The 16,156-nt window shown below is 42.9% G+C and overlaps 1 long non-coding RNA gene across 1 annotated transcript; it reads left to right on the top strand.

Annotated features, from left to right (window-relative positions):
• Positions 1–1,742: 1,742 nt before the first annotated feature.
• Positions 1,743–12,819, top strand: LOC144613092 (uncharacterized). The gene is made up of 3 exons (XR_013550400.1): positions 1,743–2,397; positions 8,663–8,820; positions 12,154–12,819. It is a non-coding gene; the product is annotated as an uncharacterized LOC144613092 (long non-coding RNA).
• Positions 12,820–16,156: the final 3,337 nt, after the last annotated feature.

Raw genomic sequence — 16,156 nt, 5'->3', positions numbered from 1 at the left:
GGCCTGCAGCTTCCCTTGGCACCCACTTAACGCAGTTCAATAGAAGAGTGCTTCCAGCGAGACACCTCCCCATGAACAGCTTCTCCTGGCGCCCCAGCAATTTCTCTGCCATCCAGTGAGCCACCGCCATGCCTGGACAGTGGCGGAGTGGGGGAGAGGGGATGCCCTTGGGCATTCTATCTCAACCCCAGAGGTGGTGGCTCCTCCCTCTATCTGCTCTGCATTTTTTCATTTCAGAGTTCCCTTTACTTCTTACTAGCCAATCTTCTGTTACTCTAATCCCCTGTAATAGTCAGTGATTCTTTTTTTTTAAAAAATTTTTTTTAACGTTTATTTATTTTTGAGACAGAGAGAGACAGAGGATGAATGGGGGAGGGTCAGAGAGAGAGGGAGATACAGAATCTGAAACAGGCTCCAAGCTCTGAGCAGTCAGCACAGAGCCTGACCTGGGGCTCGAACTCACGGACCGCGAGATCATGACCTGAGCCGAAGTCGGACGCTTAACCGACTGAGCCACCCAGGCGCCCCTATGTGATTCTTTATATTAAACATCCTCTGTTCAGATTACCGTGTGGCTTCTTTCTCCTGATTGGTCCCAAACTGATATAATTTCATTTGGGGGAAAGGCCAAAGGAAGAAGGGGATGTAGGTTAGCCCTATGGTTAGTAAGTAGGACGTGCAAGATGACAGAGGCTGTACCCATGTCCGGCCGAGAGGACGAAGGACAGGAAACACTAACCAGAGCGCTCTTGGCATCAGGACCCAAACTCTTAAGGAAATTAAAAAAAAAAAAAAAAAAGCTCCCTGGGGAGCCTGGGTGGCTCAGTCAGTTCAGCAATGGACTCTTGATTTCAGTTCATGATCTCACAGTTCTTGAGTTCCAGCACCGCATCAGGCTCTGCGTTGACAGTGAGGAGCCTGGTTGAGATTCTCTCTCTCTCCCCCCCTCTCTCTTTGCCCCTCCCCTGCTTGTGCGTGCTCTCTCTCTCTCTCCCTCAAAATAAAGAAATAAACTTAAAAAAAAAATAGCTCCCCAATTCAGATTGGAGCCACACTCACCACATTTGATAGGTGTTGAAACTCGGTCTCACAGGGACTAACTAGGTCTCTTTGCTCCAAAGTTCTCTTGGCTCTACCCTGCTGCCTGCTGCCTCCCGGAGTGGGACAATGGGAAGCTGAACTCTAAGCAGGGGGTTTCCACACACATTATGAAATACAAATGAAATATACATATATATGGTATATATATAGTATATATACACATATATAATATATATTATATATACATATAATAAGTAATATTATATATAAATATTATATATATAATAAAAAACACTCAACGTCCCAGAATAAATCTTACAGGGATATTTCAAGGGTTCAGTGAGAAAATTAGTGTCCGTGTTTGGTAAGGGCTTAACACTGAGCTTTGCTAACAGTAAGTGCTCAGTAAAGTGGAGCTGCTGTATAACAGTATTAATAACTATTGCTCAGAGACCAGCTACAAGCTCAACACTGAGGCCCCTCTCTGGCAGAAAGAGGGGGTGAGGCCCCCCCGCCCCCCCTCAGTGGATACCTTCTCCTGGGCACCCTGCAGCACCTAGAGCTCCGAAAGCCTCTTTCTAGGTTCTCCGGCTCAGGTTGGAGCAGGGGGTGGGGTTTAGCGGGTCCCCAAACGCTGCCTGTTGCAGAGAACTACTCCCTCTCCGAGTTGGATCTGGAAGCGCAATTACCCTGCAGCGCAGTGGGGCTCGCTGGATCTGGCGCGCTCCCCTGTGGTTGGAGGATCCCCAAACAACCGCCAGGCCAACCCCGCCCCTGAGATCCCGCCAGGTCCCGGAGAGGTGCCTAAAAAGCAGTACGAGAGCCGCCCGCCCGCCAACCTCCGGGCGGCAAAGAGAGGGAAATTGGATGAGCTTCTCCCCGGGCTTGAGTCCCCGCTCCCAGGCACTGTTTGATACCATCACCCCTCTGCTGGGGCCCTTTCAGATGTCAAGCTAGGCTCCCGCGTCGCTGAAAGCCCTGCGCCCTCCGGTCCCGGTCTGTTTCCCCACTTCTCCCGGACCAAGGGATTGGCGCCGGCCAGCAGGTGGCGCTGGCGGCGCTCGGAGACCCAGCGCCGTCTCGGCTCGTCCCGGCGCTGCGGTCCGCCCAGTGCCGCCCGGGGAACCGCGGTCCTGGACGCCGGGCGCCGGCGCCTCCCGGACCCCTGCGGCGCCACGCTGGCGGGAGCCTGCAGCGCCAGGGCCGCGGCCAGGAGCTCCCCCCACCCCGACCCCCCAAGAGCCGGGCGCTTAAAGTCGCCCATCGGTGTAACAGCCGGGCTGCGTTACCTCCGCGGCGTCCTCGCAGAAAGGCTCGGCTCACCGCCTGAAAGGCCGAAGCCGGGAGTTTTATGAGGTGGGAGGGGGCAGCCTGGCCTTGTGCGCCGGGGGTGGGGTGGGTGCCGCAGCGGGGGCCCGGCGCCTCCACCCGGGGCGGCCTTGACGCCCCGGCCCGCGGACACCTGCGCGCAAACCCGAGCCCCAGCGGGAAACTGCGCCCTGGAAAGCAGGTTACCTGGATTCTGGTTTCCCCGCTGTCGTTTCCCTTAGCTTCCCGAGTCTACCACAGACCCCGGCCCTGTTTTGGGGCGCCACTGGGTTAACTGGGGAGATTCAGGACGGGTCTGACTTGAACACTGACGGGGAAGGAGCATCATCTCTTCGTCAGCACGAAGGTTATCAGACCTCAAAGGAAGGGGAAGGGACATTCTCTCGGTAATGGGAGACCCCTCCCTTCCTCAGGGACGCCCCGCCCCCAGTCCCATCGGGCACCGTGAGGGCCCCCCCCCCCCCCCAAGCATACCTACGGTCACCTCAGCCCCAGCGTTAGAGCTCTCTGTCCACACCCTCTTGTAAATAGCTGCCCCTTAGCCACCTGTGAGCCTAGGGGTGTGCTTACCTGGGGGCAGTCTGTATGGAGGGCCGGGGTCGCTGTGGCTAGAAGAGCCCAGAGCCTGGCAGTGGGGCTCCTGCAGTTTGGACAGGGAATTCCAGGGTCTTAAGCGGCCAAAGTGGGGTGGGGTGGGGAGACACAGGGTGGGGGAGCACATCCCTTAGTCCCAGGATTTCTTACCCAGTGGGAAGGATGGGGAGTCTAGTGGACAGCCAGGCTCTGGAAAGTGTGGGTCTCTTGCTGGGTTTCCCATCTCAAGTCTTTCTTACCTGAATGTTTCCTCTGCCCCACCCCCATCCCACCCTATATTTCGTTTTTCTCTCATTCCTCCATCCTTCCTGGTAGCTGCCGTCTCCTGTGTCTCATTTCTGCCTCCCCATCTCATGCCTGCCTCCTTGCCTATCTCCCTGGTGGGCTCCATTTCTTCTCTTCCCTTAGTCACATTGAGCATGTCCAAAATCACCCTAACAAAATTCCAAGCTTACTTAACACCTGCTGTGAGACAAAGACTGTCATAAATGCTTTACGTAGATTAATTAATCCCCATACAAACTCTATGCTGTAAGCACTGGTATCACCTTTGTTTTTAAGACGGGGAAACTGAGGCTGCCAGGGATTAGATCTTTGCCAAAGGTCACACACAACTGTTAGAGCTGGAGCATGAACCCAGGCCATCTGGCTCCTTGGTCTGGTCCCTTAACCACGGCATCCTGCTGTTTCTCTGCTGGGTTTCTTTTTTCACTTTTGGATCTAAGGCATCAGAAACTTCATGTGGATTCTAGTGATCTTGAAGTGAGTTTCACTTCCCCTCTGGATTCTGTGGTCTCTGTAACTTCGCGGTCTTATTTCTAACCCATGTTGCTTCGAGTTTTTATTTTACTCTAGCATTTGTGAAGCCCCTATTTGAACTTTCCAGTCTTGTCTCAGATGCTTTCCAAGGAATTAAGAGAATAGGAAGGCTGGGCAGTGCCCTTGTGCAGTCAGAATGTCAGTGGCAGGAAAACCAGTGAGTGGTTGGGACCCAAAGAAAAGGTGAATCTGTGGCCACCAGGGTCCACTCCCAATCTGGCTTCCCTCTCCAGGTTTGTCCTGCAGTTCCCACTGTCGAGAGCCTGGCTTTGATTTTGTTGCAGATGGCTCCTTATATTCACTTTCTATCCAGTGTTTTCTCTCTCTTTGTGGATTGGAGCCCCAGGTGTGCCCAACCTTATCTATGAGTCGGTCCTAGCCATAGAACACCCAGGAGAGAGGTTCTCAGGCCAGATGAGGGCCAACAGGAGGTCAGAGTTCAGGGACTATTTAATGAAGTCAAATATATCCTTACTGAATCCTATCTCTGTGGGGAAACATGGATCCCTGGAAGAAGAAGTCAGTGTGGGTCTTGGAAAGGAGGTTTGGCAACATATGTCGGCTGGCCATGTTCTGCTCTTGTTATCTCAATGTGGATGGTAGGTTCTATCTTTGGACCAACTGAGTTCTGCAGTCTTCGCCCTCCAGTGGCACCCGCTAGTGAGTGCAAAACTGCAGGGAAGCCCTGGAGGCCGAGGTCCCCCTAAATGCTGGGGGGATTATATATATTATATATATATATATATATATATATATATAATATATATATATTATGTATATATATATATAATATATATATATGTATATATATATATAATATATATATACACACACACACACACACACACAAAATAAATATATATATAGTATATATATTTATTGTATATATATATTAATTGTACATATATATATATATTTGTACAGTAAAAAGTTAACAAAAGAGAGAGGGTAGCCTAATTAACTTCCTCCTCTATTCCCTCCCCTCCCTCCTCTCCTACTCACTCATTATCCTCCCTTGCAATCTGGCTTTCATGCCCACCCCCAAAGGTCACCAGGTCCAGTGGTCCCTGCCAGACCCTGCTTCTTCACTAGACACTGTCACCGTGCTCTCCTGACATTCCCTCCTGGATGTTCCTGCTTCTCCTCTGCTTGGTGGGTCTTGCCGTGACTCTTATCTCTACCTGGAATGTCCTTTCTTTCCTTCTCTGCCCACTAAGCTAACGTTCTGCCTCCTTGTTAAGACCTAACTCAGTTAACACCTCCTCCTGAAATCCTTCCCCACTTTCCCCAATTCTGCATGCTCTGCACTTACTTGACTTGTTTGGGAGTAACTTTGGAGTAGAACTTTTCTCATTCAACAAATAAATGCTCATTATGAGCCAAGTACTGGGGCTACTTTCTGCCCTATATTTGTTATTGGTAATATTTAGTTTTTCTGTTTGAGCAGCAAAGAACATAGACTCACTCAGTATTTTACTTTAGGAACATAGGATTGTGTAATGGGAGTTTCTTTCCACCTTGTCATTTAACAATTTGTCTTCTTCTGTGAATAGAAAATATTAATGGATTTATGACCATTGTTTCTAAGCAAAGCACACCAGAGGTCCTGTTACCCTTTTCTAGCAAGATGCTTTTAACTGCACTGAAGACTTGTAAAGCTCCCTCACCATCCTCAACCCCCACTTAAAGTTCTTTTTTTCACGGAATCTGCTGGCCCATCCCTAATTTTAGGGAGAGGCTTTCCCCTTTGATGTTTTGCCTGGGCCCAGCCCCTCCCTCATTCCCACCCCCGCCCTTTACCCCCCTGTAGCGCCAGTGGTCTTAGTCGTGAGGAGACCAAGTACAACTCTGCCCTGTGTCCTGGGATTAGTGATGAAAATCCTGAACTCCTTGTCTGACTTGCTGGAGTGAGGGGCCTTTCTGTAGAAGTTGAATTGTAGGTTGTATCCCCCTCCCGTGTTTTTCCACCAGCAATATGAATGAGCAACACCAGATTGGGCCCCAAGAATGTTTTTACAATTGGAATTTTCCTCCTTTGGCAGAAGTTTGAAAGCAAAGAGAACAAAATCTAGGTAGAGTTGGGTTCGGAGTAGCCACCTAGGATTATTACGGTTGGGCACCACACTCCTCGTCCACAGGGCTCCATTCACATCAGATATCTTTATTATTCTGCAAAATTTAGTGCGTTTATTAATATTGCTTATCGCAAAGATGGGTGACTTGTATGTTTATTACAATTTGCCGGCAGATGGCAGTCAAGTGTCTTGTTTGAAGAGGGTTAATGTATTTTGTTCAGCTTCCATGCACAAAGGAAAAATGAGTCAGTAATCAAAACCAACAACAGATCTAATGTCATCTAAAAATATTTCTGCTTCTAAACAAGAAACTGCTTTTCTAATTGATAGGCTGATAGGTGAGTATTTAAAGACAAATCCCATTGATATTAGTGCACCAGCGAATTTAATGTTTCACCTTGTATCACATCATCTGCTGTTTTATTTGCTGTACTCAAAAGGCATTGCTGAGTTCCCAACGTAAATCTACGAGGACTTTCACAACTATATGAATCACCATCAAGCTACACATGCTCAAATAATCTACAAAATAAATGATATACACATAAGATAGAGATTACTATTTAACGATCTGGTAATTACATAATAGCAATTGCTTATTGTTATAGATATCCTGTTAGTAAGAATATTCACTTGATAGTATTTAGCAGCTTGATAGCTGTGTATTTTGTATGTTATACACATGTAAGTTCTAAAATAAAACTCACTATTGATTTTTTGCTCAGATACTATGAAAGAGTTTTAAAAATTAATTTCAGAATCAGAAAACAGAAGAAAATCACAAAGAATAGTTTAGATCATTGAATACATTTTTGGAAAAGATGGACTGGGGGAGGGGGGACAAAGACTGGTGGGTTAGGATGTGAATTTACTATCAGTATTTATGCCAAGCTTAACTGGTTAGTTTTGAAGAAAAATGGAAGCGAAAAAGAAAACATTAAACTGGATATTGCCTATCCAGGTACATGGCTATGTAATTTGAGTATTTTAAAACTTTGAATATTAACAATAATGTAGTTACAATTTGTCTATCTTACATAAGGAATTTAATTTTTCATTAAATTTATTTTCATTAAATTTCATCAAGTTTTCATCAGATTTTGTCAAATTTAACAAATTAGCACTGGTAGGAAGTTTTCGGAAATTATGTACTTATAAATTCTAACTAATGATCAAAAACTCCATATTATTCTATCTCAGTGATTTCCGTGTTTTATTTATATTACAAATTCTTCAGAGATGGAAAAAAATATCAACTGAGTAATGAAAGTGTGCACAAGGATTGGCAGGTACATATCACATATAACTAATAAACGGAAGATAAAATGCATTTCAACAATAGTGTTAAGAATTCAAAGTTGAAATATGGTTTGAGGGATAGTATATTGAGAGAGATGCAGGCAAAGATACTATTCAAATGAGAAGCCATACTGGGAGCACATACTTTTGGTAAGGCAACATCTAGAGAGATCATCCAGGAAACTACAAGTACTTTGATGAGAATTGTCTTTCTTTGGCAGAAATGATACAAAATTTTATAACACAATGGCACATTGATTAACAAATAATGTGGGGCGCCTGTGTGGCTCAGTTGGTTAAGTGTCTGATTCTTGATTTCAGCTCAGGTCATGATCACATGGTTCATGTGTGCGAGCCCCAGGTCAGGCTCTGCACTGTCGGCGCGGAGCCTGCTTGGGATTCTCTGCCTCCCCCTCTCTCTCTGCCCTTCCCCTGCTTGCACTCTCTCTCAAAAATAAATAAACATTTTTTAAAAAGCAAATAATGGGGGCGCCTGGGTGGCTCAGTCGGTTAAGCGGCCGACTTTGGCTCAGGTCATGATCTCGCGGTCCGTGAGTTCGAGCCCCGCGTCGGGCTCTGTGCTGACCTCTCAGAGCCTGGAGCCTGTTTCAGATTCTGTGTCTCCCTCTCTCTGACCCTCCCCCGTTCATGCTCTGTCTCTCTCTGTCTCAAAAATAAATAAACGTTAAAAAAATAAAAAAAAAAAAAAGCAAATAATGTTACACGTTTTTTAGGGCAGGAAACATAAAACCAAACTATTAAAATTATTGTAGATGCAATGAATATGTTACTTTTGAAAAAGGTATGAAATGCAAATATTACTTGATTATTTTAGGTACAACTGGTAAAAGCCATGTAGAACAGATAATATTGCTAGATTTGTGGATTTCCAAAAAGTAAATATATGAATATTTGGACAAAGGGGTTATCCAGTAGATGACAAAACAAAAGAAAGCATATATGTATTTTCCAAAGACTATTTATAAAGCCTGATTCCAAAGAGAAATTGGATATAGCAATGCTGCAAGTATGCAGAGAGAACATAATGGCTCCTACAGAAGATCCTCAGTATTTTCTAGGGCATTGTATATTGTTTGTTCTGCATCTTCTTTACATTTAGTATTGAATGATGCAGGAAAAATTTATTTTGACAGCACTGGATTTTTTTATATCATCCAAGATATCATATAATTACTCTTTCCGCTTCAACCAAATGTTGGCGTATATTGAAAATGCATTTATGGAACATAAAACTTAAAATCATTGTTGAAAAGGAGATGGGGAAATTGAGTAGATGCCATCTTGCTACTAAAACTTAATTAGGGGGAGTATGCAGTGTGTATTGATGATATGCATAAAAGCGTAGATTCTAAAAATACAAATCAGAAATGTACTTTTGAAAATATCCTCTTTAAGATGCATTACTCAGGACTAATTTAGAGTGAAGATCAAATTAATGTTACAGTAATCCCTCCTTATCCTTGGTTTTACTTTCTGTGTTTCAGTTCCCTACAGTCAGCTGTGACCTGGAAGCATATGACCCTCCTTCCAACTCATCATGAAGTCAACGGTAGCTTCATGCTGCATCACAACGCCTACGTCATTCACCTCACTTCATCTCATCACTAGGCATTTATCACCTCATATTATCACAAAAGGAAGGGTAAGAACAGTTAATTCAGTAAGATATTGAGAGAGAGAGAGACCAGTCACATAACTTTTAGTATAGAATATCGTTACAATCGTTCTATTTTATTGTTAGTTATTAATCTCTTAATTGTGCCTAATTAATAAATTAAACTTTATTTTAAGTATGTATGTAAGGAAAAAACATAGTGTATACAGGGTTCAGTATTGTGGCTTCAGGCATCCACTGGAAGGTCTTGGAACACATCCCCTTGGGGATAATGGAAACTACTTATTACATAAGCAAAATTAGCCAGGAACCCAAAGTCAATGAATATCAATCCCTTGAAAGCAGATAATAAGCTAAGAGGACATTCAAGAAAAGTTAATTTATGATACCTACAGAAAGATATTGATGTTAAATAGATGGCAGTTTCTTCACAATGACCCCAGCTTCTCCAATGTAAAAATATCAGAGAAGGGAGGAAGATTCATTTCAAATGTTATTTCTATAATCAATCCACCTATAGTCCAAAATCTGTTTCTTTTTTTTTCTTTTTAATTTTTTTATGTTTACTTATTTTTGAGAGAGAGGGAGAGACAGAACGTGAGCGGGGGAGGGGCAGAGAGAGAAGGAGACACCGAATCCGAAGCAGGCTCCAGGCTCTGAGTTGTCAGCACCGAGCCTGACGTGGGGCTCGAACCCACAAACCGTGAGATAATGACCTGACCCAAAGTTGGACGCTTAACTGACTGAGCCACCCAGGTGCCCCTCTTTTGTTTCCTATATTGGTAACAATAACATTAAAAAGAAAGGCGTATACTGCTGAAGAATGTCATTTTTTTTCAGGATGCTAGATAAGTACTTCTCAAATTTTTATGTGCATACAGAGCATCCGGGGATCTTATGAACATACAAATTCTGATTCAGTAATTTTGGGGTAAGACCTGAGATTCTGCATTTCCGACAAGCTCCTGATGCCCTGATCTTGGGTGTTTAGAGCAGCAAGGTTCTATATATCGTATATGATTTGAAGAATTACTACAATATGAAGTACCAAAGCTGGGTGAACATGTACAACTGAAATTGACTGATGAACATATTAAGGAATTTTAGACATTCCTCATCAACGTATAAAGAACTAACAACCTAAAACTGTCCTTCTAGAATGCAAACTGGTGCAGTCACTCTAGAAAACAGTGTGGAGGTTCCTCAAAAAATTAAAAATAGAACTGCCCTATGACTCAGCAATTGTACTACTAGGTATTTATCCAAAGGATACAAAAATGCTGATTCAAAGGGGCACATGCACTCCAACGTTTATAGAAGCACTACTGACAATAGCCAAAGTATGGAAAGAGCCCAAATGTCCATTGACTGATGAATGGATAAAGAAGATGTGGTATATATACACAATGGAGTATTACTCGGCGATCAAAAAGAATGACATCTTGCCATTTTCAACAACGTGGATGAAACTAGAGTGTATTAGGCTAAACAAAATAAGTCAGTTAGAGAAAGACAAATATCATATGGTTTTACTCATAAGAAACAAAACAGATCAACACAGGGGAAGGGAAGCAAAAATAAGATAAAAACAGAGAGAGAGACAAACCATAAGAGACTCTTAAATACAGAAAACAAACTGAGGGTTGCTGGCAGGGGGTTCGGTGGGGGGATGGGCTAAATGGGTGATGGGCAGTAAGGAGGACACTTGTTGGGATGAGCACTGGGTGTTATATGTAAGAGATGAATCACTAGATTCTATTCCTGAAAGCATTATTACACTGTATGTTAACTAAACTTGGATTTAAATTAAAATTTTTTAATAAAAAAAAGAAAAAAGAAAATAAATAAAATAAAATTGTGCTTTTAACACAATCTCTTTGGGGCTTCTGGGTGGCTCAGTCAGTTGAGTGTCCGACTCTTTATTTTGGCTCAGGTCATGATCTCAGGGTCATGAGATCAAGCCCTGCTATAGGCTCTGTACTGAGCGTGGAATCTGCCTAGGATTCTCTCTCTCTTCTCTCTCTGCCCCTGCCCGCTCGTGCTCTCTCTCTCAAAATAAATAAATACACATTGAAAAAAAACTACTATCTCCCAGTAAAATATTGCAGTGTTTTTGTGGCAATAACTTACTTGATCCATTTCCAAATAAGTGAAATTTTCAAGGTACAATTAATTTTGCCAAATATCAATATCGGTGAATAATGTGGCATCTCAAAATTAAGTATGTTAGAACCAACGTAAAGTTCACAATGCAGTACGAAAAACTACCAATCTGACGATCATTTCTATAAAATATGAGCTATACAAAAAGTAATCATTGAAACTGTCAAGAACAATTATTTCTACCAAGGAGAGATGTCTATTTTATGACAAATTATTGGACCCAAATGACTTTACGCTTCTAATATTATAAACATTTGAATTTTCTATTATTTTAAGGTGAATCATTTACTTGTATAATTTATATAGAATAACTTTTTCTTTAGTAATTGTTATTGTTGAGAAGCAATTAATATATAACTTTTTTAGAAAAAGTAAACTCTAGGGGCGCCTGGGTGGCTCAGTCGGTTGTGTCCGACATTGGCTCAGGTCATGATCTTGCGGTCTGTGAGTTCGAGCCCCACGTGGGGCTCTGTGCTGACAGCTCAGAGCCTGGAGCCTGCTTCAGATTCTGTGTCCCCCTCTCTCTCTGCCCCTCCCCTGCTCATGCTCTGTCTCTCTCTGTCAAAAATAAAATAAACATTAAAAAAATTTTTTTTTTTAAAAGAAAAAGTAAACTCTACCCCCAACATGGGACTCGAACTCACAACCCTGAGATCAAGAGTCACTTGCTTGGGGTGCCCAGGTGGCTCAGTTGGTTAAACGGCCAACTCTTCGTTTTGGCTCAGGTCATGATCTCACTGTTCTTGAGATAGAGCCTTGCATCAGGCTCCTCAATGACAGTGTGGAACCTGCTCGGATTCTCTCTCTCACTCTCTCTCTCTCTCTCTCTCTCACACACAAAAATAAATAAATAAACTTAAAAAAAAAAAGAGTTGCAAGAGTCACATGCTCTACTGACTAAGCCAATCAGGCGCCCTTTAATATAACTTTTCTTTACTTGAAGAAGGGGTAGCTTTTTCAAATTTGTGTAAAATGCTGTATGAGCTGGTGGTGGCCCTGCTTTGGAGAGTGTACTTGATAAGGAATAAAATGACCTGTGAGACACATTTGCCTGGTGTCACGGTTTTGGTAGCCTGAGATTCCTGTTTTGTGAGATTAAAAGAATCAAAATATAATCTGGCTCCCACATAGATTGTTATAAGGATAACCCAAGGTACTTAGGAAAACAGGATTCTTGACCATGAGCCTGTCTCCCAGATACCCAGGAAGACTGACGACCAAGATCTCATGGGAAAACAGAAATTGTGAGCCTCCAAGGCAGAAGGCGGGAATGCAAAACTAGCCCAGGGCCTAAGGCAGCTCCACCTACCAAGTTCTTGATTGCCTTTTCAGCAGACCACACTTCCGCTAGGCAAGTAACTCATCCTTTCCCTCTCTCCTTCCTCTTTCTCTTCTGCTTTTGCTATTTTTTCCTGTATGGGTCAATTCGGGGAGAGAATCTGACTGGACTAATATGGCCACTGTTGGTCCTGCGGCACAGCTTAACTAGAACCCCAGATTTGTGCTTAGAGAGCCCCCTTGTGGCCGCTCTCCTATGTAGGAGGCTTACGGGCGGACTGGGTAGTGAACCTTTTGGAAATAGTCCTTTTGTTTAAGAAAACATCCTTGATCAAAATTTCCTCTATAAACACCATTTGTTTTCCTGAACATAAAAGCAATACCTGTTTGTTTTAGAAAATTTAGGAAAATATGGAGAAGAAAAAAATTAAAATGATCACTTAATTTTGGTGTATTTTCTTCGAGTTAAATATGCATGTATATATGCATACCTACATGCATATATGAAACATGTACAAGATTTAGAATGATACACATTAAATTCCTTTAAATTTGTGGTGTAAGATTTTTCCTAAGTCACACACACAAGAAGATCTTCAAAAACACCCTTGCTAATGGCTTCCTCATCTTCCAACAAGAGATGAGCCGTCATCGGCTGCTTCACCATTGTAGGACAGTTGTTAATTTTAGCCAGACTTTCTCTGTATGAAAATGTAGGCAAGGTGGCTGTGGGGGACGGTTCAGTGTGCTGTGATTTGGGGCTCTCACCCCCAGGCCTGACTGAGGTGACAGAGCTGGCTTCTGTGTCCAGGCCAGCCCTGGCAGCCCGGACTCCCATCTGCAGGAACAGAAGATCAAAGAGGGAGAAGACCTGGCCTGGGGATTTTTTCGCACACGTTTATGGGAGGGAGTTGGTGGTAAAGGGTTACAGGATTAGAGAGCTAAGCTGAAGGGCCGCACCTGGAGGCAGTCCTGCGCACGGAATTTACAACAGGAGCCTGGGAGTCGTATAAATGAGTAATGCTTCATGATGCTCTTTTCCAAGCGAGCTGCAAAAATTGGCAGGGGCCCTTCAGTGTGCTGTCGATGTGTCTGGAATTCAAATAATTTGATTCTGAGATACAATGACAATGGGAAGCAAGGCATTACCTTGAGAGAATGATGGCCGAGACAGCCGCTGCGACCAATATTCATGGAAGATGCTGTACTAACAACTGTTCTCCATTTGCCGTCCTCCCTGAAATCTCTATCATGCCTCGTTGCTGTTGCTATTGCCCTGACTCAAGGGCATTAAATTAAAAAGTAATGTAGCTGGTAATCCTTTTTTTTTTTTTCCTTTCCCTAGTCCAGGCAGTGAAGAATGGGGAACGTGAAATAAAAACCTTCACTGAAATTGATATGTCTCTTTAAAAAAATGATGCTGACATTAGACACAGCTCAGAAGAGCGCATTTGAATATCAGGTGGCAGTACAACGTATAGCAGAACTTGCTGCCGCTTCTTCTGAATTTGTCTTTGTTGGCTGAGCACGTTAATATTTTTCCAAGGTGTAATAGCTGGGAGGATTCCGTCAGAAATAACAGGAGATCTAGTGAGCCGGGTCCCATTACCTTTCAGATCACAAGGCATCTGGCTTTTGCCAGTTGTCATTTCCATCAGGGGAAATGATAAGCAGTTTTGGACTTTATTTGCCCAAATATAGTGCTCACACTACCTCTTGTGTGTAAAGTGTTTGGCTTTTCTGAAGCACTTAAAAAAAAAAAAAAAAAAAGCCTTTTTATCCATGGCATAGCATTCTGGAAAAGAACCCCGGACAGGGACTGTGAGCTATGGGTCATGATTTCTGGTTTGCCATTGTGGCTTTCTTTCTCTGGATTTCCTTTCATCCATCTAGAAAAGTCTTTCTTTCCATGTCCCCAGTTCCCTGATTCTGCTATCTCATTTGACTACTTATTACTAATAGTAGGATTGACAGTTCCCAGATATCTTGACTCCACATTTGCTACAAAAATCACACTCCTTTAAGGGGTGCCTGGCTGGCTCCGTGGGTTGAGCCTCTGACTTCCGCTCGGCTCATGATCTCATGGCTTGTGAGTTAGAGTCCTGCATTGGACTCTGTGCTAACAGCCTGCTTTGGATTCTGTGTCTCCCTCTCTCTCTGCCCCTCCTTTGCTTGTGCTCTCTCTCTCTCTCTCAAAAATAAACATTAAAAAAAAATTTTTTTTTAAAACAAACAAAAATCACACTCCTTTAAGATAAATTTGGCAAATTGAACATTTTGACTTTTTGTTAATCCAATAATTAGTTCTTAGAATATGAACATGTAAATAATAATTGTGACCATTTACATAGCATTTACTATGTGACAGGTACTGTTCTGTTTTATTTTTACAACAAATCCTGTGATGTAGGTACGTGGGAATTATTCCAATTTTATAATTGTAAGAAATAATTTTAAATATATCTTGTTTCTGCTATAGAAGTACATCAGACAGTCAGAAAGGAATAATGAATGGATAAAAATTTATCAATATGTTGTGTTTGGCTTCTCTCACTTAAAGCAATGCTTTTGAAAAAATAAATAAAGCAATGCTTTTGAGATCCATTTACACTGCATATATCAGTAACTACTTATTGCTGAGTTGTCTCCCATTATATATCTTCTTTAGCTAGTGTCTATTCAAATCTTTTTCCCATTTTAGTTGAGTTGTCCTGTATTTTTGAGTGGTAAGAATTCTTTATATATTCAGGATACAAGTCCTTTATCAGATACATGTTTTGTAAGTATTTTCTCCCAGTTTGTACCTTGCCTTTTCATTTTATTTATTTATTTATTTATTAAAAACATTTTTTTTTAGTGTTTATTTATTATTGACAGAGAGAGGGAGAGAGACAGAGCACGAATGGGAGAGGGGCAGAGAGAGAGAGAGGGAGACACAGAGTCTGAAACAGGCTCCAGGCTCTGAGCTGTCAGCACGGAGCCCGACACGGGGCTCGAACCCACGAACTGTGAGATCATGACCTGAGCCGAAGTCGGACGCTCAACCGACTGAGGCACTCAGGTGCCCCTTCGTTTTATTTTTTAATGTTTATTTATTTTTGAGAGAGAGAGAGAGAGAGAGAGAGAGAGAGAGAGAGAGCACGAACCAGGAAGGGGCAGAGAGAGAGAGAGAGGGAGACATAGAATATGAAGCTAGTTCCAGGCTCTGAGCTGTCAGCATAGAGCCTGATGTGGGGCTTGAACCATCTGGGAGATCATGACCTCAGCCGAAGTTGGATGCTTAACCGACTGAGCTACCCTGGCGCCCCACCTTTTCATTCTTTTAATGGTATTTTTGAAAAACAAAATGCTAAAATGTTTACAAAGTTCATTTTATCAATTAAAAAAATATTTTTGAGGGGCGCCTGGGTGGCTCAGTCGGTTGAGCGTCGGACTCCTGCTCAGGTCATGATCTCACGGTCTGTGAGTTCAAGCCCCGTGTCAGGCTCTGTGCTTACAGCTCAGAGCCTGGATCCTGCTTTGGATTCTGTGTCTCCCTCTCTCTCTGCCCCTCCCCCTCTCATGCTCTGTCTCTCTCTCTCTCTGTCAAAAATAAATTTAAAAAAAATCTAAAAAAAAATTTATTTTTGAGAGACAGAGAGAGCTCGTGGGGGAGGAGCAGAGAGAGAGGGAGACAGAGGATCCCAAGGGCTCTGACAGCACAGAGCCCTACACTGCAGGTCTTGAACCCACAAACTGTGAGATCATGACCTGGACTGAAATGAAGAGTCAGACACTTAATCGACTGAACCATCCAGGTGCCCCTTATCAATTTTTTATTTTACAATTTATGCTGTTCATTTTATACCTAAGAAATTGTTGCCTACCCCAAGATTGCAACATTTTCTCTTATATTGTCTTTAGAAGTTGTATGTTTTTATGG

The sequence above is a fragment of the Panthera onca genome, chromosome D1, assembly GCF_046562875.1.
Source record: "Panthera onca isolate mPanOnc1 chromosome D1, mPanOnc1 haplotype 2, whole genome shotgun sequence".
Lineage (NCBI taxonomy): Eukaryota > Metazoa > Chordata > Mammalia > Carnivora > Felidae > Panthera > Panthera onca.
This window is presented reverse-complemented; position numbering and strand designations above follow the sequence as displayed.